General features: G+C 41.7%; 1 long non-coding RNA gene across 2 annotated transcripts in view; it reads left to right on the top strand.

Annotated features, from left to right (window-relative positions):
* Nucleotides 1-11,415: 11,415 nt before the first annotated feature.
* The window catches only part of LOC129494966 (uncharacterized), a 33,574-nt gene continuing 22,479 nt past the window's right edge, over nucleotides 11,416-22,510 (top strand). Inside the window, exons 1-2 of one of the 2 annotated variants that reach the window (XR_008661437.1) lie at nucleotides 11,416-13,812; nucleotides 15,098-15,266. This is a non-coding gene — a long non-coding RNA (uncharacterized LOC129494966). The other variant, XR_008661438.1, reaches the window with a different exon arrangement.

Genomic DNA, 22,510 nt, shown 5'->3' with positions numbered 1-22,510 from the left:
AAGTTGTTGACTCCACTCACCTTTCAAAGCAACAATTCTATTTCTAGGAACATGGCCTAGATATTTTAGCACACATGTGAAATGCTATGCTTTTATTCCTTCTTCCTTTTTTGTTTTTCTTTTGTAAAAATGCAAATGTCCATCAATAGACAATTGGTTTAGAACTTGTAGTACATTTTATACAGTGGAATGCCAAGCAGCTATTAAAATAGATGGGAGCATCCTTTATGTCCTAAGACAAAATGAGATCCAAGCAACCATGCAATAAATATTATATATCTTTCTCTAAAGTGGTGTGTATTATGTAAATAAATATATAATATGTAAATATTATATTTACATGTAATATATTTAATATAATATGTAAATATATATATATTGTTTTGCTCTTTAACATAGCAATTACAGTTTTGGGTATTTATCCTGAAAAAATTAAGCAGAGGTGAAAACAAAGATTTATATATAAGATGTTCACCATGATGTTTATTTATTTTAAAAAAGATTTTATTTCTTTATTTTTAGAGAGAGAGAGCTCACGTGCATTCACACACATGGGGGGAGGGGCAGAGGAAGAGAGAGAGAGCATCTCAAGCTGACTCTGCACTGAGCACAAAGCCCACCATGGGGCTCAATTTTACAACCCTGAGATCATGACATGGGCCAAAATCAAGAGTTGAATCTTTAACCTACTGATCTACTACCCACGTGTCCCCAATATGGTGTTATTAAAACAGTGAGAGATTAGACATAGCCTAGATGGTTAGTGAAATGGAAAAAGTTAAATAAATTTGGTTCAGCCATATAAATGAAGGAATAGCCCTTAAAAATAAAGTTTTGAAAAAAATTTTAATAACTTCATGAACATACTGTAAATAGAAAAGATGCAAAGTGCCATACAGGTTATAACACTAACTTTCTTAAAAGCTATGTATGCACATTGACATGCCTACGTTGTATTACATACAAATACAGGAAAAAACACTCAATATATTAAGAGAATTATTTCTGGATAACTCAGTATCCTGCAGTCTCTTCTTGATACAATTTTCAGTATCTTCTTTTTTTTTTTTTTAAAGATTTATTTATTTTTGAGGAAGAGCAAGAGAAAGTGCATGCATTAGTGTGGGGAGGAGCAGAGAGAGAGAATCTTCAAGCAGATTCCCCACTGAGTAGAGCCCCAAGTGGAGGTCAATCTCACAACCCTGAGATCATGACCTGAGCTGAAACCAAGAGTAGGATGCTTAACTGACTGAAACAGGCACCCCCATTTTCAGTATTTTCTTAATGTTCACTTATATTTTATAAATTTTCTATGATTTGCATATATTTTTAAAATCAACTTAAAGGGCACTTAGAAAAATTAAAATCTCTTATGCTTTACAGTATCTTAAACATAAAGAAATGCCTTGCATCCTATTGTACAGTACCCCCCCACACACACAATCCCTCTGTGCATTGTTACCAAATGAAGCATGTGGAGCTATAAAACACTTCATCCATAAAAATGAAGACAAAAATACAAATCTATCCACTCTTAGCCAAATTTTGTTGTAGAAAAGTAGGGCTTCCAGAAGAAGAGTCTTGTGGTCAAATAAATTAAAGAAACATTAAGGCCACATTTTGTATCTTCCTCATAGAGTTATGTAATTAATATTACCATATAAAAGTGTCAGAATGACTTGGCAGTAAGGAATATTGTTTCATTGTTTAGCTTATGGTTTCTTTTCCTCCCTCCCTGTCCCTCACCAGATGTCTAAATATGGCCTAGTCTCCCAAAGAACATAGTTTAGAACATGAGAAGCTTAGGAACTTATAAGACTCCTTTCTCTCATCTTTAATGTTTTTTGGTTCTGTGGCATTGGATCAGAGTAATATCAGTGACAGCAAGTGTGAGGGCTGCCCTAAATCTCTGGTCTTCCCTAAGGCAGGAAGTCACACCTGCTCACTTCCTTGTCCCTGGACACCCCCATCCCAGCAGGAGGATTCACCTGACCTTTACTCCTCTGTCCATTAGCATACAGAAGGAAAGGACCAAAAAAATACTTGGACCCATATTAAAACACACTGCATTGTGTTTCTGACAGGACACAAATTTTTAGCTTAAAATTTTTGCATTTTCTAGTGTTTCCATTTCCTTTAGAAGAGGGAATATCCTTTTTCTGTTTCCTTTCCTCAATTTTCCCCTCTCCTTTGCCATCCCAGGAAGTCTGCCATTTTTAGAGGTCCTCTTTGAACTTTGGAGTTACATCTTTCGAATAACAGGCAAGCTGTAGGGAGGAAATTTGGAAGAGAAATACAATGGGAAAGCATACAGAATATTTGAGAATAGAAGAAAGAGAGAAGTGGGATTTTAAGAATTATTCTTTTGAATGTGTGCTGTCTTTGTGGTCTTCAAGAAATGATAAAGAAATGTGTGAGGAAGGAAACAAAGTAGAGAAGAAGGGTGGGACGATGGAAGGTTACCTTGAAAATTCTATTTCGATTGCTAGACTGAAGTTCTGGGACCGCAACACAGCTCTTAGATGGGCCATGGGAGTCCCCTTAAGTAGTTTAACAAGGTTCAATGTGTGTTCTCTAAAGCTTGCACACTGTTAATAGATTTTATGGGCTTGGGAAAAACTGCTGGGATACCACCAGTCACTCATTGTCTTTGACTGGAAAGGAGAGAGGAGGGGCACCTGGGTGGCTCAGGGGTTGAGCATCTGCCTTCAGCTTAGGTCGTGATCCCGGAGTCCTGGGATCGAGTCCCACGTCAGGCTCCCTAAGGGGAGCCTGCTTCTCCCTCTGCCTGTGTCTCTGCCTCTCTTTGTGTGTCTCTCATGAATAAATAAATAATCTTTTAAAAAAAAAAAAGGAGAGAGGAAGTGAGCCAATTCTGGAGCATCAAGAGAGAAAAGAATTGCAGCCCTGAAATTAATATCTTAGTCACTCAGGTAACTGCATCCTCATCAGACAGTGTGGTTTAGGAGACTCTGAATGATCCCACACCCTGAAGACAGATTTCTGTTATGAAAGAAAATGTGATCAGAAAGCTGAACTTTGCACGGGACAAACTAATGAAAAGGGGGGAAAAGCAAACAAAGCCAAGGCTGAATGGAAGAAATGCATCAAATGAGAATATCGATAGCTCAGCAGACAGTAACAGTTCAGTAGCACAGTTTGCAAAGGAACACGGGTAATCATGCTCAGAGCATCAAAGAAGGAAAATATTGACAAAAAGGTTGCCAATGGACTGCCACTTTTATAAATTGATGTGATAGAGGGACTATGAATTGGTAAAACTTTCTGAAGGGTAGTCTGGCACTATGTACCAAACTCTAAGATTGGAAATATGTATCCTCTTAGCATGGCAATTCTCTGTAGGAATTCATTCTGAGAGCATAGATAAATAAGTACCTAAAGATGTATGGCAAGGATTTTTTTGAAACTTATTTTTTATATAATAGCAACACAAACTGAATAACTTAATTATCCATGAATATGTGACTTGATTTAACACATTCAGTGGAATACAGTGGAATACTCTGCACTGTAGAGCCCCTATAAACCTAGGCTTTGGGGTCAGTTTGTCTCAGTTCACATCTGACCCTACCACTATGTGTGTGATTTTATCACAGTACGTGTGTGATTTTTTATCACACATTTTATTGAGTATCTCTTTGCCAACATTTACGAATCTAGAAGATGTCTTAAGACCTCTAAAATAGCTTCAAAATTTATAAAATCTATTTCAGAAAGTTGTCCCAAAGATTAAATGAGTTAATTACATTGGAAGTCCATGCCTGTGGTAAATACTCAGTAAGTGCTAGATAGTATTACTGTGCAAACATTATCAATGATGATATCTGTATTAACATGAAAAATGATCATGTTGGGCAGAAGTAACAGACTATCAAGTAATACAGTTTTATAGAGAATAATGTATGTGTGAATGTATGCATAGAAATAATTCTGAAAAGGTTTTTACTGTAACTTTAATTTTAATAATTAGACATCTCTGACAGTGGTGTTTCAGATTATTTTTATTTTCTCCCTTACTTTCTGCTTTGACATTTTTTATTAACATAAAACAGAATAACTCCTGAAATGCTGAGTTAGGAAATTTAGATCAGCTTTTCTGCTTGGGGAAAATCAAAACTACAGATGAAATATAAAAGTTACAATTTTAAAGCACTAAAGAGCCAACAAGAGAGGGAAGAATTACCAAGGCAAAATCTTGGAAGAGATAGGTTGCTCACTCAACTCAACTTTCACTCTGAGGACTTTTGCTGATCCATAAGAAACAGATAATAACTGAGTTATAGTTGTGATGGCCTCATGTGATGGGAATAGAAGTTAAAGCCAAGGATTTGAAGCTCAGGATGTGAGTTTGATGCCAATTCTTCGATGTACATATTAAGCTGGTATCCCGATTGTCTTCATCTGCAAAGTAAGGATGAACTGAAAGTAATTCCTTCTTTATTCAATTTCTTTTCCTTCATTTATCCTCTTCCTCTTCTTAATCTTCTTTTTCTCTCTCTTACTTCCCCCGCCCCCCACTGTTTCAGCTTTGTAGCCTGAGTTAACATCATTTGGGTGGTTCAAAACAACTTCCAGCCCTGAATTTGTATTAAGGTGGTCCCAGACTCATGATGAACAAATGAAACAAAAATCCTTGGGAGGAAGATAATTTCATCTTAGTTAGCTTTGATTTACCTCTAAAAACATCTTATTTTTAATCATAGTGGCCAGCATGCAATCAAGGGTAACCAAACATACAAGGAAATAAGAACCTTGAGTGAAACATAACATAAACAGATTTTAAAAGATTAGAATTGTTAAACACAGACTATAAAACTCTTATTAAAGTCAATTCGATCAGCAGAAAATAGGAAAGTATAAGTGATATAGAAGATATTTAAAGGAGCCTAAATAGAATTTCTAGGACTAAAAATGATATAATTTAAATTAAGAATTCAATGAATGGGATTATTAGCACATTAGACTAGATTGAAGAGAGAATTAGTAAATTGGAAAATAGATCAAAAGAAATTATCTCAACTATTGCACAGAAAGACCAAAAAACTAATTAACTAGAGAGAGGAAAAATACAGGAGAGAATGAGACACAAGTGATAGAGTAAGAATACTTAAAATAAGCTTAAAAAGAGTTCTAGAAGAAGAGGAGAGAATGGAATAGAGGCAAATTTAAAGAGACAATTGCTGATCTTCTTCTTCTCCTTCTTTGCTGTTAATTTTCTAGAACTAAAACCACATCATATGCCGAACTGTACACACAGAAAGAAATCCACTCCTTTACCAAACCAAAGGGTAAAATCACAAAACAGTTAGGAAAGAAAGATAATCATCAAAGGAACAGCTATTAGAGTAACAGCTGACTTCTCAACACATGCTCACATGGGAGCTAGTGACCACTAAAATAATGAGGTCAACATGTTGAAAAAACAAAATTCAATCAACATAGAATTCTATATCTATCCAATATAGTCTGTAAGAATAAGAAGAAATTAAATTTACAAATATAAAGTCAAGGGCCAAAACAAAAAGAGAAATTTTAATCACTGGTAGACTCACAATAAAGAAAATTCTAAAGCATATACTTTAGGCAGGAAGATAGTGATCCCAGATGGAAAGTGTAAGATTGAAGAAAGAATAAAGAGCAAATACAGTGGAAAATATTTAGGGAAACCTAAATGAACTTTGATTGTATAAACCAGTCATAATATTTGGGGGGGGGTGGTTATAATAAAACTTGAAAATACAATTGTTTCTGTATGTGTGTGTGTGTGTGTGTGTCTACATGTGCACATTAAAGGAATAACAGAAGATTTAAAAACATTCTTCTCTTGAACTCTGGAACACTGTGGTGAGAATGTCACCTGGAAATGTAGGAAAAATAATCACAGGAAGGATGCCTAAGGGACACTTTGAGCCTCAGTAATCTTAAGCAGATATTTTGAGAAAGGTATAGATTGCAGTCAAGGAGGGTATAGTAGATACCACTTGTGTGTGTGTGTGTGTGTGTGTGTGTGTGTACTTGTAATCACTCTTCCTCTCGTTTTGGAGCAGCACTCTCCTTTTCTTTGGAGGAACTTATCTTCCACTCCATCTATATCCTTTCATTGGTACCTTCATTATTGGTACCTTCAATCATAATACCCAATAGTCATGGAAATAGGCACAAAACCTGTGTATCTTGGTTACTGAGTGTCTAGTCTGTTTGGGCTGCTATAACTAAATACTATGGCTTAGAAACAATAAATAAAATGAAATAAAATAAAATAAAAACAATAAATTAATTAAAAAATAAAAACAATAAATAAAAAATACTATGGCTTAGAAGCAATAGAAATTTATTTCTGACAGTTCTGCAGAGCAAAAGTGTGACATCAGGGTGCCAGCATGGTCAAGTAAGAGCCCTCTCCCAGGCCACAGACTTGTTACTTGTTGTGTCTTCACATGGTGGAAGGAGCTGGGGATCTCTCTGGATCCTCTTTGATAAGACACCAGTCCCATTCATGAGGTCTCCTCCCTCATGATCTAACCACCTCCCAAAGTCCCCATCTAGTAATACCACCACTTGGGGAGGGTTGGGATTTTAACATAAGAATTAGGGAGAGGGGAACCCAAACATGCAGACTGTAGCACGCACTAGGCCAGGTCAATCAGAATGCTTCTCTAGGAGTGTGAATTGTGTGTATGTCTTTGCATGCACGCCCACACACACATGCTATAGAAAGAGATTAACCCCTCTGAGAACAGACTGTATATTGTGGGAATGGCTGGTGGCCAGTTTCCAAGGAAGCTTTCCTTAGAAGATGAACTGGACACCAGAGAAGACAAGAGAGGAGACTGGAGAAGGAAGGACCTGGAATTCTTCAGGTCTTTGTCCCATTAGTCGTCTCCTTCCCTTCCTGTCCCTTCCCTACCAAAGATTTACCTTTTGGCCTCAGCCCTTCTACTGCTAGTTGCTCTACCAAATACAGAAGGGGGCAGTGGGGCAAGCAAGAAAATCATGTTTGAGAGCGTGGCTGGGCTACTACAGCTAAGCTGCATAGTGCAGCAGAAACCATGGAGTGGAGGCAGGTAACACTCCTGATCGGGAAGGGGACAAGCTGTTGCACAACTGACTGGAGTTGGCTGGGGACCCATTACTGAGTTATTGGGTTTTTGTTTTTGTTTTTAAGATTTTATATTTATTCATGACAGACAGAGAGAGAGAGAGAGAGAGGTAGAGGCAAAGGAAGAAGCTGGCTCCCCACACAGCAAGGAGCCCAAGGTGGGGCTTGATCTCAGGACCCCTAGGATCATGACCTGAGCTGAAGGCAGACACTTAACTGACTGAGCCACCCAGGTGCCCTTTTGGGTTTTGTTTTGTTGTTTTGTGGAGGCACGGGGGTGGGGGTGGGGGGAATGCTACCTACATTTCATGGGAGTAGAAAAAACAGGCTAAAGGAGCCAGTGGATATTACCCAGAACTCTCAAGACTGAAGCCACAAGTTATCTGTGGATATTTAGGGAGAAACAAGAGATCTGGATTTTTTTTTAAAGATTTTATTTATTTATTTATTTATTTATTTATTTATTTATTTATTTATTCATGAGGAGATCTGGATTTTAAAACATAAGTTTTTCTGAGACGATACGTGGAAAAACATAACTAAGAGAACATCTTATTTATGTTAGAAAGCGCTTCTTCGTACCTGTGAATTACTGGTTACTGAAATCCTGTTAGGTATCCATGTTCACTCACTTCTTAGAGGTTAAAATTAGCATTAGTTTCTGCTATAGTTGTTAGGAAGAGTTGGTATGTCCAGTATATATGAGCTCACAGTCACGTTAGTCCTGTGTTCCCTTGGTGGCAGCTGCTTACTGTGCCAACGATCCGCCAGTCCTGGAATTTGATAGGGACGTTGCTCCTAGAGTTCCTTACTGAGACATGGTATTTTTCATGTCTTGGTTTTGTTGGTTGAAGGTTCTTCCCTCATCACATGCCCTCTGCCTCCCCCTGCCAGTTTTGGGTGGTATTATTTTGTAGCTTTCAAGAACAAAGACGTTCCGCCTCCCAGTCTCAGTGGAGGAGTATTTCCTCCTAAGGCATGCTGCTCCCACGCGTGTTGTCAGACGTGTCCCACTGTGGGTAACTCTCAGTAAGATACAGTAAACAGCTCGCTTGTGTTCAGAGAATTAAAGCCCAGATCAGAAACCACAGTGAAGGGCCAACTGGGCAGCAGTCTGCAAGCTGGCGGCAGGAGGAGAAGTGGCACTTCTGGCTTCGCAGCTCAGATTTTTCTAGCACAGGAGCAGGGACCAGCTCACCAGTGGGCTGGGAGTGTCCGAAATCCTGCCCTGCCTGGTGTCTCCTGGGTAGCAGCCTGAGTGGTACTGAAGTGGCAGGCAGCTGTTCTTTGCTGTTAGCAGCTGGACTGGAATGGCTGGGATAGGCTGGCTGGGATCGGCTGGGTTGAAAAGTAATTCTACTTGGACGTTCCAAAATTTGAGGTCACTCTCTTTCTTTTTCTCTTTTCTTTCTTTTCTTTTCTTTTCTTTTCTTTTCTTTTCTTTTCTTTTCTCTTTTCTTTTCTTTTTCATGCCTGTAAAGAATAAAAAACCCATTGTCTGAGGCATGAGTATTTCTCTTGGAAATACTCTTGGGTTTTTTGTTTTGTTTTGTTTTTAATCTTTTAAGCAGTTGTCCTTATCTAAACAAGTAGACAAATGATCTAAACAAGTCTAGTAGCTGAGATCTCCTCCCCATTCCTTACATTTTATTAATTGCCTGATTTTATGTACCTTCCTGTCCACAGCTCTGTCACTCTGGGTTTGAAGTGATGTGGAACCGAGTTTAAAATGTCTACCTTTGGGGTGGGTAGGTGGCTCAGTTGGTTAAGCATCTGCCTTCAGCTCAGGTCATGATCCCAGGGTCCCGGGGTTGAGCCCTGTGTCGGGCTCCCGGCTTCTCCCTCTGCCTGCCACTCCCTCTGCTTAAATAAATAAAATCTTTTTTTTAAAAAAAAGTCTACCTTCAAATTCTGTCTTCTGAGAAGTGTCAGACTCACAGATCCACGGCAGATCAGAGGAGTTCAGTCTCACAATCATTCACTGAGCACCTGCTAGGTGCCAGGCATTGGGGCAGATGCTGGAGACTCAATCCTGTATAAGACAGGCTTGCTCCTTCTGCAGTTTTTGCTTCAAAACAGTTAACAGGCTTTACAAGAGGTTTGGTAAAATTCTGCTTTGAGCGCTGGAATACCTTAAGGTTTTGGAAGAATGTGCAAGGTTAAAATACAAATATGACTATGCTTGACCAGTTTAGGGTGAGTGACACAGGTGTAAGGGCTGAGGTGTTATAAGACCTGAGACTCTTCTGATTCTGATCCTGACCTTTGTCCATTCCTTTGGCTTCAGAGATAGATGTGCACAAATAGAAAACAAGTCAGACAGAGCCTTAGGGTTATGTCTCTTCAGAAAAGCCAACTTGCATTTCCTCACAAAAATTTATCCTACTGGTTTTTCTCTCCCATTGAACCAAAGCACCTTCGGATGGATCTGAAGTCCAGCCTGGGTCTCAGAGCTCTGTGATGCTCTAGGCTTCCTACCAACTGGACATGCTATCCTGTCCAGTTTCTCACAGATTATGCTCTGACCTTTTTGCTGCTGCTCAGAAGATCCTTTGTTCCTAACTCCTGAGTAGCTGCTTTTGGGTGATTCAGGATGGGTGGAAGAGTGGAGATGCCATCAGGCTGTCCACTGGAGTGCAGGTCGAGCAGCCCATTGCTGTGGGTACTGAGGAGCCGGAGAGAGGTGACTCCAGGCACAAGGGAGGGTGGTGTGTGGGGTCCAGCACCCAAGGGCTGTCAGGGGTAGTGTTGCAGCACAGGAGGGGCTTGGGTGCAGTAAGACTGGCCAGAGCCCGCAAACTTGGGCTGTGAACCCAAACCATAAGGAAAGGGAATTTGTTCCCCCTGAACCAGACCTGGTATATACTTGATGCTACTTAATCCTCACGGAAACCCTAGTAGTTGAGCACTGCGGGGAGCTAAAGCCAAGGAGATTAAGTCCCAAGTTCACGAGACCACACAAAGATGCTCACTTCAAATTCAAACAGTCGGTTGATTCCAAAGCTTGTACTCTCCACCACCCCGAGCCTTCTCAGCGGGGGAAGGGCCCCTGCTCACGTGCCACGCAGCACAATACCAGTGGTGGCATCCTAGGACACAGAGGACAAAGGCTGGACTCCCTGTGGCCTTCCTGTCATCCGGGGGCCAGTCCCTGGCTGCCAGTTTGGATGGAATCTTCTCCTAGTGTTTTTTGGGCCACTGATGTAGCCAACCCATTCATTCCTTTGCACCACCATAGGACCACACAGATGCATAGGACGCATGATAAGCTGTATTTCTAGATTGAAGTTCATGCTATGCTGTCAAATTAAATCTCAAAATAGAAGATCCCACTTTCCAGCCATGTGGCTCCTCCCTCCAGCTCCCCGGCAAATGCTTGAGGTCCACATCTCTGGCCAACTCTGAGGAAGGGTTCCCAGAAGATGACAGCCCCACCCCCCACCCCCCAAGGGCTGTGGGGCATCACACCTGTGCACAGAGGCTGGAACCTCTGTCTGGCCCAACCACAAGGTCAGCCAGACCTCTGGGCTGTCAAGACCAGCTCCTGTGACTGAGCCATGACGCAGGTGATCTCCTGCAAGATCCCGGGACCCCTTCCTTACCAGGTGGAATCCAGCACTTCCCTCTGGCATTACTTCTGCCCCAGAGAGCAGGGGGACAGGAGAGAGGCAAGGCAGCCCTCTTCGGGGCTGGAAGGCTCAGGAAAGGAGTGGAGCACCAGCTCAGGTACCATGCAAGGCTTCGGGGGGAAAAAGAAACAGCTGGGTGCTCATTCCCACCACATAGACACAGTACGGTTGGCGCCTCCTTTGGGCTGGTTTACTTTTGAAAAATAGAACCGTTCCCCTGCTAAGAAGCTGGCAGGGCTCATGACGTAGTTCTACCAGCCCCTTGCTGTGTGCCCTTCAACAGTGGCTCCTTCATGTCCTTGCACCGACCCGCTCCCTATATATTCTGCATGTTCACGCCTCTCTCCCCCACCTCCTGATTTCCCGGGCTTTTTAGGTCCTTCTGATACGCTCAGCACAAAGTCACAGCCATTTATTAAGTTCCAGCTACGTGCCAGCTATGTGCACCTGGCTCACTTAATTTTCCCGGCAACCTCAGCGTGCATCTCCAGCTGACAAATGAGAAGACAAGCCCAGAGAGGTTCGGTACTTTCTCAACATTGCAGAGCTTCTCATAAGTGGCAGAACTGGGATTCGAGCTCCTGTCTGTTGGATGCCAGAGGCTGTGCTTCAGCCCCTACCTCCCTGCTCTGTACTGCTCCGGGAGGTAAGAGGCAACTTCTCAAATCATGCTTCAGTATCTGTGATGTTGCTGGATGATGAGTGAGCCCCGCATTCAGCGGCCATTCCCGGGGACCAGCAGGACCACACTACCTAGGGCTCTGGGTGTCAGCTGTTGGCAGAAGCTCCCCCGGGGTTGCCTGCTGCTTGGAGCTGGCCAGCAAGGAGCCCTCACCCTGCTCCCCAGAGATCCAGCTGCTGTTTGCAGCTCAGTGATTTGAGCAGGCCTCCCAAAGAAGCAGTTTTTGCAAACTCGGCCTCGACCCCTCCCTCTTCCAGGGATTGCAACTCCTGGCTCTGGCCGGAGGTCTAGATTGCAAGATAAGGAAGGAGCTGGGCCAATTTTCTGGTGGCTTCTTGGCACCGAGTTCTCATGTTTTTGCAGCAGCCACAGGCCCTACCTACATCCTTCCTGGAGACTCCAGGGTAGAACACAAGCAAACTCCCCTCTTCTCACTTCCCCAGCCCCTGGCATGGGGGAGGCTGTCTTGATTTGCTATGCTCAGAGCCCCCCTTGCTGGGTGGGGGCTTCCATATGGCCCCCATTAGTAAAGGATGGTTTTTGAGGGGCTCCTGGAAATGTGTTGCAGGTGGGCTCCCGGGCGCTTGGCTTTCCTACCAGCCTCCTCGGTTCTGTTTGCTTTGCCTAATTGTGTTTTCTCTGCTGATTTGCCTGAGTAAAGTTTTTCTTCCCCACTTTATCCAAGGTCTCCATGGTGCATCTGGTACCCATTTGGCTGGGGAGGGGGCAGAAGCAGGGTAGTTAATTGAACGCTTGGCACAGGGCTGCAAGAAGCAAACTGAGAAGAGAAGCAGGTCCTGGGAGAGCTCGGGGAATGCGGTTGGCGGGAGACTGTACCGGGTGCAGACTGCACAAAATCCATCTTCCCACTTGGTTTCCATCCAGGAACAGAGCCATGGGAAGGCCGAGAGAAGGACTTTGGGGTGACTCTGGCACTGGATTGCAACCCCTGCTTCAGTGTATGCCCCACAGGGGCCCATCTTTCTTGCTCAGCAGGGTGCGGGGTGGAGGCATGGCTTCTCAGCAGGTGGCCAGGGTGCCAGGAAGCCCTACCTGCAAGATGGGGGATGGGGGGAGCCAGGGACTGGAAAAGACACCTGGGTCTCTCTTCCTGCCTCCATCTAGTCTGGAGTCGGGTCTCTCATTCTGTGACAGGAATTTTGGCACCAGACTGTGGTCTGCTTCTAGGATGCGGAGTAGAAGTAAAAGTGAAGCAGCACCACTCAGAATCCCCACTTCTGGTGGGGGCCCAGGGCCCACCCAGTTGGGATGGGAGTGTTCTTTGTCTGTTCACCTGCCTGCCTGTCTGTACCTAGAGAGGCCAAAAACACCCTAGGCTCTAGAGTCACAGAGTTTGGATTTCCAATTGTGGTGCCTGTTCCATGCATGTCATTCAGTGAATGCCGATTCATTCTGGAGCCTCAATTTCCTCATCTATAAAATGGTACCAAATTATACTGTTCTGAACAGTAATCGAAATGATTCAAAACACATCAGCTCTGCACCTCTTAAATGACTGTACACATATTGCTTCACTCAACCAACAACTTAGGAGGAGGGTAGTTTCTTCATCACCGTCCAGCATCCCCGTCTTATGGAGGAGGAAACAGGCAGAGACAAGCCAAGTGACTTGTCCCCAGTCTCGCAGCCAGGCTGGGAGCTTGGCCCAGAGCCAGCACACCCAGGTGGGCCCATGGCTGGTGGGAGGAGGCACATGCCCAGCACCAGCCCTCTCTCTTGCTACCTCAGGCCTGCTGGAGCTGCTCAGGCCACCCCGAAGGACAGTGACATGGGGCCAGCAGACAGAGTACAGGAATGAGACATGAGAGGAGGAGGCTGGATCAGGAGGATATGCTAGGCGGGAAACCCGAGGGGTGGAGCAGGGGACATGGGAACCGGGGTGGGCCAGCCCTGTTCCAGCTGCTCCCACCGAGGCCACAGCTCCTCCATGCTGGATGTTCTCAAATCCACAGTTTATTTGTGGCTCTCAGAATTCTGACCACAGGTCAGCCCTGGTGGCCTGCTGCTGCAGGCCAACATCTCCTGATTTAGGACTTCTCCATCCGATTGCTCTTCCCCGGCTGCTGGGCACTTGCAAGTGGGACCAATGTGCTTTTGAGACCTGGCTACCTTCCTTTGTCTTTTGCAAGAGAGGCCAGTATCCCATCTGGGTCCTGCCTGCACACCACCCTGCCCCCACCTGCACACTGTCATTACTGTGTTGTGGCTGCTCCCAGTACAGACCAGGGTCTCCTCATGGAAAGAGGTAGCCTGGATGCTTGCTGGCCATACCCCTGGACTTCACCCACCCCTCCAAGGATGACCTACATGGATGTGACGGATCACAAAGCTCTGGGAAGAGAGTGACCTGAAGGAGACAGGTACATGCCTTCACTGGATGGATTTGAAGGACCCACACTCATGAATCTTCCCAAGATGCCCTACTCCCAAAAGAACAGTAGGGAAGGAAGCAAAGAATACCATGGGGAAAGCATGGAGGAGAGAGGCCTCAGGGGGCATGCCGAGTGGCTGGCCATGTCTTAGCACATGATTCTGTCTGTATTTACACACATCTGATCAGATTGAGCTTCTAACAACTTACCTTTTTACCTCTTACCTTCTACCCAAGGCCAGTGCCCTCATATTCCTCATGCTGGATGGCTGCCACCTAGCCCAGGAAAGCAGGGAAATCTGTGTCAGGGCTCGGGAGATCTACACAAGTGACTTTCAGTGCTTTCTTTACCAATAACTATGGTAAATGGGTGGTTCAGCAAGACATCAAGAGGTGGGCCTCTTAGGGGACAAAGGTCCCTGCATAAAGCAGTCAACTTCTACCATCTCAGTGCTGGCTGAGAATGAGGGAAATGGGGACTGAGTGGTAGAAACAGACAATGAGTATCAGCTATGTCTTTAAGATCAGCTGGAATAAGGGGACCAGGGCTCATTTCATTCGCTGCCTTGCCTGGAGTCTGGGCAAAGCTTGTAGCTTTGGATAAAGACTCAGTTGAATTGGAGGGTCTATGATGGATATGGAAAGTGCCGGGGACTTCCTTTCTGCCTTATTTCAAATCCTCAGGGACCAGTCTGGACAGGCTTCAAAACAGCTCAGCCCAACAGCAATGTGACAGTGTCTGCCCCAGGATGTTCCTGAAGCTGCTGCATGAATGCCCACAGAATATGCTGGGCACTCATCCTGGGACAGCCTGGAGATGTGGGGGAGTTAGTGCAAGAGCCACCATTGACCCTTGGGAGACAGCCTATAAGTCAATGCTCACCCATTTCATTACCTGAGCAGAGAAATCTGAGCTACACTCACTCAGGCTTTTCAGAAATTACGATGGTCCTCTGTTGCCCATAGGAGCAATCAACTCAGTCCTACATCTTTGCCTTTCCCACTTTTCCCTGTTTCACTACTCAGGTCCTCTCTCTGGATCCTTGGAATCACTTCCTGAATAAACTATCTTCAGGTAAGCCTGTTTCTCAGGCACAGCTTTTAGGGGAACTCAAATGAAGATAGCCATTCATAAAGTTGAAAGAAGGAGGGGAAGGTGTGAAACAATTGTCATCGAGTGGAAGTATCATAAAACTGCCAAACATGCTGGGTTTGTACTTGGGGTGTGCAGTAATGTGTTTAAGGTAAACCCTATAGCCCCTCTGTATTTTCAGCTACCACTTGGAGCATCTCAGCTATGGTCACAAGATATGTGGATATGGATTTACTCTTGAATGGACTTTTGCCAGATGGATTTTATGGAAAACAAAAGGCAAGAAAAATAAGAGAATTCATAAAGCATCCATTGTAATGGTAAACCATGGAATGAAGCAGAACAAGGAGGTAAGTGAGGATATAAGGATATATATATATATATATATATATATATATATATAGAGAGAGAGAGAGAGAGAGAGAGAGAGAGATAGAGATATATATATCTCCTTATATATAAAAACTCACTGTATATAAATAATCTTGCATACATATGCATATATGTTATCTTGGCATATATTTTGTATCTTTATAAAGAAATATACAAAGATGGTAAAGTCAATGGATTGGTATTGGAGAGATGTGATGTCAGGGTTTGGAACACAAGCATGAGACTGTGGCTGAGGGGGAGAGTAGAGATTAAAGATTGTTAGTGGGGAGGCAGTCATGAAAGGTATGGAATGGTCTGCTCTTCTAAAAGGTTGTTAATTCACCAAGAATGGTGACAGGAATTGGCATGGAGAGCTAGATGCTAGAGTCATTAATGAATGAAGGAGAGTAGATTGGTAGACAACAGTTGCAAGTAAGAATGGCAGGTAGGAAAGTGTGACATGAATTTCGAAGGACGTGGGGGTTTTGAAGTTGGAGGGAAGAGAATTGAATTACAAATACACTGGGATACCTGCCCCACCCTCAAGCCCTCCTATATAAGGAATGAATGATGGTGAGCCCCAAATAGCCTCTCCACTTGAGAAGGTGCAGATGATGTGGCCTTTTCAGGAGACAGCCAATTTTCCATTAGGGCAAGATATGAAGAGATCTTACAACTAAAGACAAAGAGCACAGATAGAGGCACCTGGTGGTAATAGATCCTGTGTGTCAGGATGCATAGTATTCATAGTATGTAAAGGTTGGGAACATGAACAAGGAGTGAGAAACAGAGACAATGCTTGCCTTGTAGGATTATTGTCAATTTGAGAGATAAGTTTATATAAGTGGCCAATAGAATGTCTGGTGAAGATGATGATGATGATGATGACAACAATGATGATGATGGGGGTGGAGGTGGTCATGGTGGTAATCACAGTGATGATGGTGATGATGATGATCTCAAGTAGAGCAAGATTTAAAGACATATTTCAGGTAAAGTCAAGAGAAGTACAGTGTAGGACCCAAGTGTCCTTGAGTCTCGTCCTGGCTCCGCTATGGCTAGCTATGTGGCCTGAAACAAATCTGTCATCTTTCCTCTCTGGGTCATGGTTTCTTCATCTACAAAAACGAGAGGAATATATAACATCCGTGGCTGTCAACTCAAGATGGCAGAGTGGTCATACATAAAATATAGATCATAACTTCCTGAAATACTTTTTCCAAATCTCTATTTGCTCCCCAGCCCCGAAAGCCTCCAACACCTACCCTACCATCCTCAACAAGTCAACTCTCATTCTCTGGTTGAGGACCCAAGTCTTCCAGGTGATTTAATAAATGCGCTCCCCACACCCAGCCCTATTTTTTTTTTTCTTTAGGGAACTGCTGTGCCAAGAAGCTGGTCTTTCCTCTCCCAAACGTCATTGCTCAGAAAGCGATGGTGAGAAAGATGTGGTTTGTCAGGCAGAGTTGGGTCAGAGCATTTATCAGAGGGACCAGATGCCCTAAGCTCTGCCCTTGGTGGGCAGATGGCCAAACAGCAGCCAGAGTTATTTTTACAGCTTTATTCTTTGGGCATTTCCCCCATTGAAATGCATAAGAATGAGAACTGAATCAGCACAACTCCATTCTCTTGCTGCTGTTTTGGGGGTTTTGTGGAATACCAGACCACACCGTGCTGTTGGCCAGCCTGGACACTGGCTATGCTTGAGTAAGTTAGCCCCTCGGCCAGTCATCCAGGAGAAGTGCAGGAAATACAGGCATAGTGGTGGGCGTGAGCCCAGCACATGATGCTCAGGCCTGCCTCAGGCACCCCTCTGTGCCCAGCAAGAGGCATAGAAATGTACTCAGCACATAGTAGAGATGCAACGAATACTTGTTAAGCTGCAATCTAAGGGAAAGCAGCAGTGGACCAAAGCATAGCAGTGTAGGGGAAGTCATTGGTTTTCAGATGCAGGAGAAAGAAAAACTACAGAGAACTATCATGTTAGGGTGAGCCAAACTAGCATCAAAGTTCAAGGGCAGACTAAAATCACTGACACACAAGGACTTGACCCCCACAGACGCTCTCTGAGCAGATACACTTGAGTGTTTCTAGCAAGAAGAAAAGTGACCCTAAGAAACAGATCAAGTCATAAGAAAGTGGCAAGCCAATAAGCATATAAACTTAGTAGTTAAATCTAAAAATGTTTGTGAGGGATCCCTGGGTGGCGCAGTGGTTTAGCGCCTGCCTTTGGCCCAGGGCGCGATCCTGGAGACCAGGGATCGAATCCCACGTCAGGCTCCCGGTGCATGGAGCCTGCTTCTCCCTCTGCCTATGTCTCTGCCTCTCTCTCTCTCTCTGTGTGACTATCATAAATAAATAAAAATTAAAAAAAAATAAAAAATAAATAAAAAATAAAAATGTTTGTGATAGTAACATGTGAAAAATAATAAATACAACTAAACATGAACTAAAATCTTGGGGCACCTGGGTGGCTCAGTGGTTGAGCATCTGCCTTCAGCTTGGGTCATGATCCTGGGGTCCTAAGATCGAGTCCCACATCAGGCTCCCCACAGAGAGGCTGCTTCTCCCTCTGCCTGTGTCTCTGCCTCTCTCTGTGTGTCTCTCATGAATAAATAAATAAATAAAATATTTTAAAAATAATAAAAAATAATCCCAAATGATTTCAGTGTGCTGGGTTTGGGACAGAGAAGAAAGTGAAACCAGGCTAATATTAGAATTGTATCAAATCAATAGATAACTTTTCAGGGAGAGTATATAGACATTGACTAGTACCAGAGATCCATAGAAAAATAGGTGCCTAAATGTGTTTTCAAGTGTAAGGGTGATCACCAGAAAAACATAGATATAGGATCTATAATGTCCAAACTTCTGGAGGAAAAAAAATTCAAAGAATTCAACCTGCAGCTAAAAACCAATGACTTCCTCTAACCTGCTATCCTTCAGTCCACTACTGCTTTCCCTTAGATTGCAGCTTAACAAGTATTTGTTGCATCTCTACTATGTGCTGAGTACATTTCTATGCCTCTTGCCTGACACAGGCCTGAGCAACGTGTGCTGGGTTCACACCCACCACTATGTCTGTATTTCCTGCACTTCTCCCTATTAAAGCAGAGGAAAAAGGTATGGGGGGTGCTAGCTAACAAAGATATTTTTGAAGTAGGATACATGGAAAACATTAAATAAGGTTGTAGAAATATATCCAGTCATATTAGTTATCACAAGATATGTAAATAGGCTAAATTTCTCCTGTTGAGATAGAGACTCATGATTTGGGTAAAATAAAATCCACTGTGGGCCATGATGTGAAAACATTAGAAAGTTGGGGGATACACTCCAAAACATTAGTAAAATTTCTAAGTCAAAAATTATGTGCTGATTTGGTTTTACTAGATATTGCCTCACTGCTCTCCAAATTAATTTTATTAATTTACTTTTAGAGTGGTGCTAGAGTTCCCCTAGCCAAATATTGATTTTGTTATACTTTAAAATTTGTGCCAGTATATCAGGTATAATATGTTATTTCATTGTTATTGTATTTTGTGTTACCTTACTTAATAATGAGGTTGAGTAACTTTATATGTATTTTTTTGCTATTCCAGTTTTATTATATGAACGGCTTGTTCCTGTCATCTGTCCCTGCATTTATACATTTTGTCTTGTTCTTATTGATTTATAGAATTTCTTTATAAATTTGGAAAGTAAACTTTTCTCAGCCATATACATTGCAATATCTTGTTCTTGTCTTTGATTTGTCTTTTCATTTTGCTTGCAGCATTTTTGAACTACACTAGCTTAAAATTTAATGCAGTCAGATTTTATAGGCTATACTTACTGTGACTCGTTTAAGAAATTCTTTTGTATTTGAAAGTCAGAACCAGGTTCTTCTCAGCCCAAATGCTACTTCCTTAGGAAAGCCTTCTCCAATCCCTCAAAATAGTGCATGTCCCATTGTTAGATGCTCTTGTGATACTGTTTTCTCTTTTTTGTTGCACTTATCCCAGTTGTAATTATACATTTATTTATGCAATTGACAAAAAGTCTGACTCCTCTACTGTGAGCTCCAGAAGGCCTCAGACCATGTCTTATATTTTCTCTTTCATTGTAATATCAACAGGGCTTAGCATAGTTCCTTTCATGTGATAGGAACTTATTAAGTTCTTATATGCAAGCATTATTTTAGGACTTCACATGTTCTCATTTAATAGTTATGACAGACACAAAGAAGAGGTGCTATATTGCCCACATATTAGTGATATAGAAACTGGAGCACGGAGAGCCTAAGTGGCATGTTCACTGTCACATAGCTAGTCAATACCAGAGCCAGAATTCACACCCAGGTGGTCTGGCTCCACACCCTTTGCTCTCAGGTGTTAACGTATGTTCCTCAAAGGTAGGAACTCAACAAATATTTACCGGATGAAATAAGTGAAAAAAATCCACAATTTTAGCACAGTTCTCTCAGAAAGACCATTTAAAAAAAAAGAAAGCTGGTATGTTTGAATAAGAAACTACAAGCTGTATAAGTTATTTTTAACAGAATTACATATATTCCTTCAAATACTCATGGAGCAGTAACAAAAATGTACTATCTACTATGAGTCAAAGGAAATCTCAATAAATATTAAGTAGCTGAATGGATTTAAATACATTTACTAGCCAACTGCTAATTGGCTAATAATACTGTAATATTAGCTACATTTAATACTGTAAATTAGCTACAGAAAGTGGGCAGAAAACCTCTTTTTTATGGTGTTGTTCTTCTTATTTACATAGTTAAATGCACAGGTATTCAGTGTGCAGCTCATAGAATTTCACTGTACACACCTATATAATCATTCAGTGGCAGATCTAGAACACTTCCATCATTCAAAAATGATTCCTCCTGCCCCTTCCAGTCATCCTGCCATCCAGAGATGATCACTATCTGTTCTTGAACTTTATGTAAATAGTGTCATGCAGAAGATATTCTTTTGTATCTGGCTTCTTCAACTTGGCATATTTTGAGATACATTCCTGTTTATTGTGTGTAGCAACAGTTCGTTTATTTATTATTCATTTCTTTAAAAAAAGATTGTATTTATTTATTTAAAGGGAGACAGAGATCATGAGTTGGGGAAGGGGCAGAAAGAGAGAGAGAATTTCAAGCAGACTCTGTGCTGAATACGGAGCCTGATGCAGGGCTCAATCCCATGACCCTGAAATCATGACCTGAGCTGAAATCAAGTCAGATGCTTAACCAAGTGAGTCATGCAGGTGCCCCTATTTATTCATTTATTAAGTATCTCTCTGTGCAGATATATTACTACTTGGTAATAACAGAGTTCAGTTTGGGGTTATTGTATATAAAACTAATAGTAACATTTTTGAACAAGGGTTTTTCTGAACATATGCATTCATTTCTTTTGAGGTATATACCTAGAAACAGAGTCTCTGGTTTGTAGAGTAGGGATATCTTTAATTTTATTAGAAACTCTTTTTTAAAGTGGTTGTGTGATTTTATACTTTCATCAGTGACATAGAAAAGTTTTTGTTCTACTTATTCACCAACATTTGATATTTTAACGTCTTTTCAACGGCAGCCCTTTGGTGGATGTCAAGTGGTATTTCCCTGTAGTTTTAATTTGCATTTCCCTCATGACTGCTAATGTTGACTACCTTTTCACATGGTTTTTGGCCACTTATGTGTCTTCTTGATGAGTTGACTTTTCAAATTTTTATTCATTTTGTAATGAGCTGTCTTTTCAGTATTGATTTGTAGGAGTTCTTATGTCTCCTAGATATAATTACCAGGACATTTTAGCATAGACTTTTAAATAAGTCCTAAGTTAACGAGAAAATCTTACCAAAATGACAAATAACTCAGGAATAAATGAAAAGGTAAGCACAGTATTAGGCATAAAGTTTGTGGGATGAATGCAAAATGATACTCAGGACATTTTATAGCTTGAAATATCCTAATTAGATAATGAGATGGAGTTTTTTTAAGGATTTTATTTTGGGGGCAACTGGGTAGCTCACTTGATTAGGTGTCTGACTCTTAATTTCTGCTCAGGCCATGATGTCAGGGTCATGAGATTGAGCCCTGTGTTGGGCTCTGTGCTGCGCAGGGAGCCTGCTTAAGATTCTCTCGCTCCCTCCCTTTCTGCCCCCACCTCATGCTCGTGCTTTCTCTCTAAAAAGAAAAAGAAAAAGAAAAGAAAAAAAAGTTATTTTTAAGTAATCCCTATACCAACATGGGGCTCAAATTCACAACCATGACATCAAGAGTTGCATGCTCCGCTACCTGAGCCAGCCAAGCACACCATGACAGATTTTTTTTAAAATAAATTGAACTTCTGAATCAAGAAGCTAGGTTACAAATTAAAGTGATCCTCCAAAAAGCAGAAGGAAAGAATTAATAAGCATGAGAAAATGCAAGGGTTAATAGAATAAATGCAAAAAAGAAAAATGATCAAGGCTTTGATCAAAGCCAATTATGAAAAGAAGGAAATTAATGAAACATTATAAATAAGAAAGGACATATATTCTATTAAGAAAATTAAAACATAAAACACACCATGCTCAACTTTATAAAATAAATTTGCTAATGTGGATTTTAAAATGGGTGATTTCTTGGTAAATATAAATTCTAAAATGGACTAAAGAGATAAATAATTACAGAAACATGTAAAAATTAGGCAGTTAGTCATAAAGCTCAGATAATTTGGGGGTTATATCACTTCTTTCAGAGCACAGAATAAACTTGGAAGCTTCTCAGCTCCTCTGTGAGACTTGCGTAACCATATAATAAGACTAAACAAAGATATTGGGAGGGAAGAAAATACAGATTAATCACATTTATGAACAAGGACAGCAAAATCCTAAATAAAGCATTAGTAAATTAAATCCATTTGTGCACTAAAAGAATAATACATCTTAACTAAGTAGGGCTGATCCTTGGAATGCCAGGATATTTCAACATGAGGAAACATATTAATGTCATTCATTTGATCAGGAATTAGGAGAGAAAAACCATAATGTCTTCTTGATAGATTCAGAAAAAAATATTTTAGTGAGTTCAACAAAGTCCCATCTGTGATGTAATAAACCACTTCACAAAATAGAATTAAAATAAAACAGCCACATTTTAACAAAGGAAAGAAACCCCTCCACAAACTTCATATTCAATGGTGAATCTCTAGTTTGAAATCAGAAACAAAGACAAACACCATTATGATTC

The sequence above is a fragment of the Nyctereutes procyonoides genome, unplaced genomic scaffold, assembly GCF_905146905.1.
Source record: "Nyctereutes procyonoides isolate TBG_1078 unplaced genomic scaffold, NYPRO_anot_genome, whole genome shotgun sequence".
Classification (NCBI taxonomy): Eukaryota; Metazoa; Chordata; class Mammalia; order Carnivora; family Canidae; genus Nyctereutes; species Nyctereutes procyonoides.
Note: the sequence above shows the minus strand (reverse complement) of the source record. Positions and strands in the feature narration are given on the sequence as shown.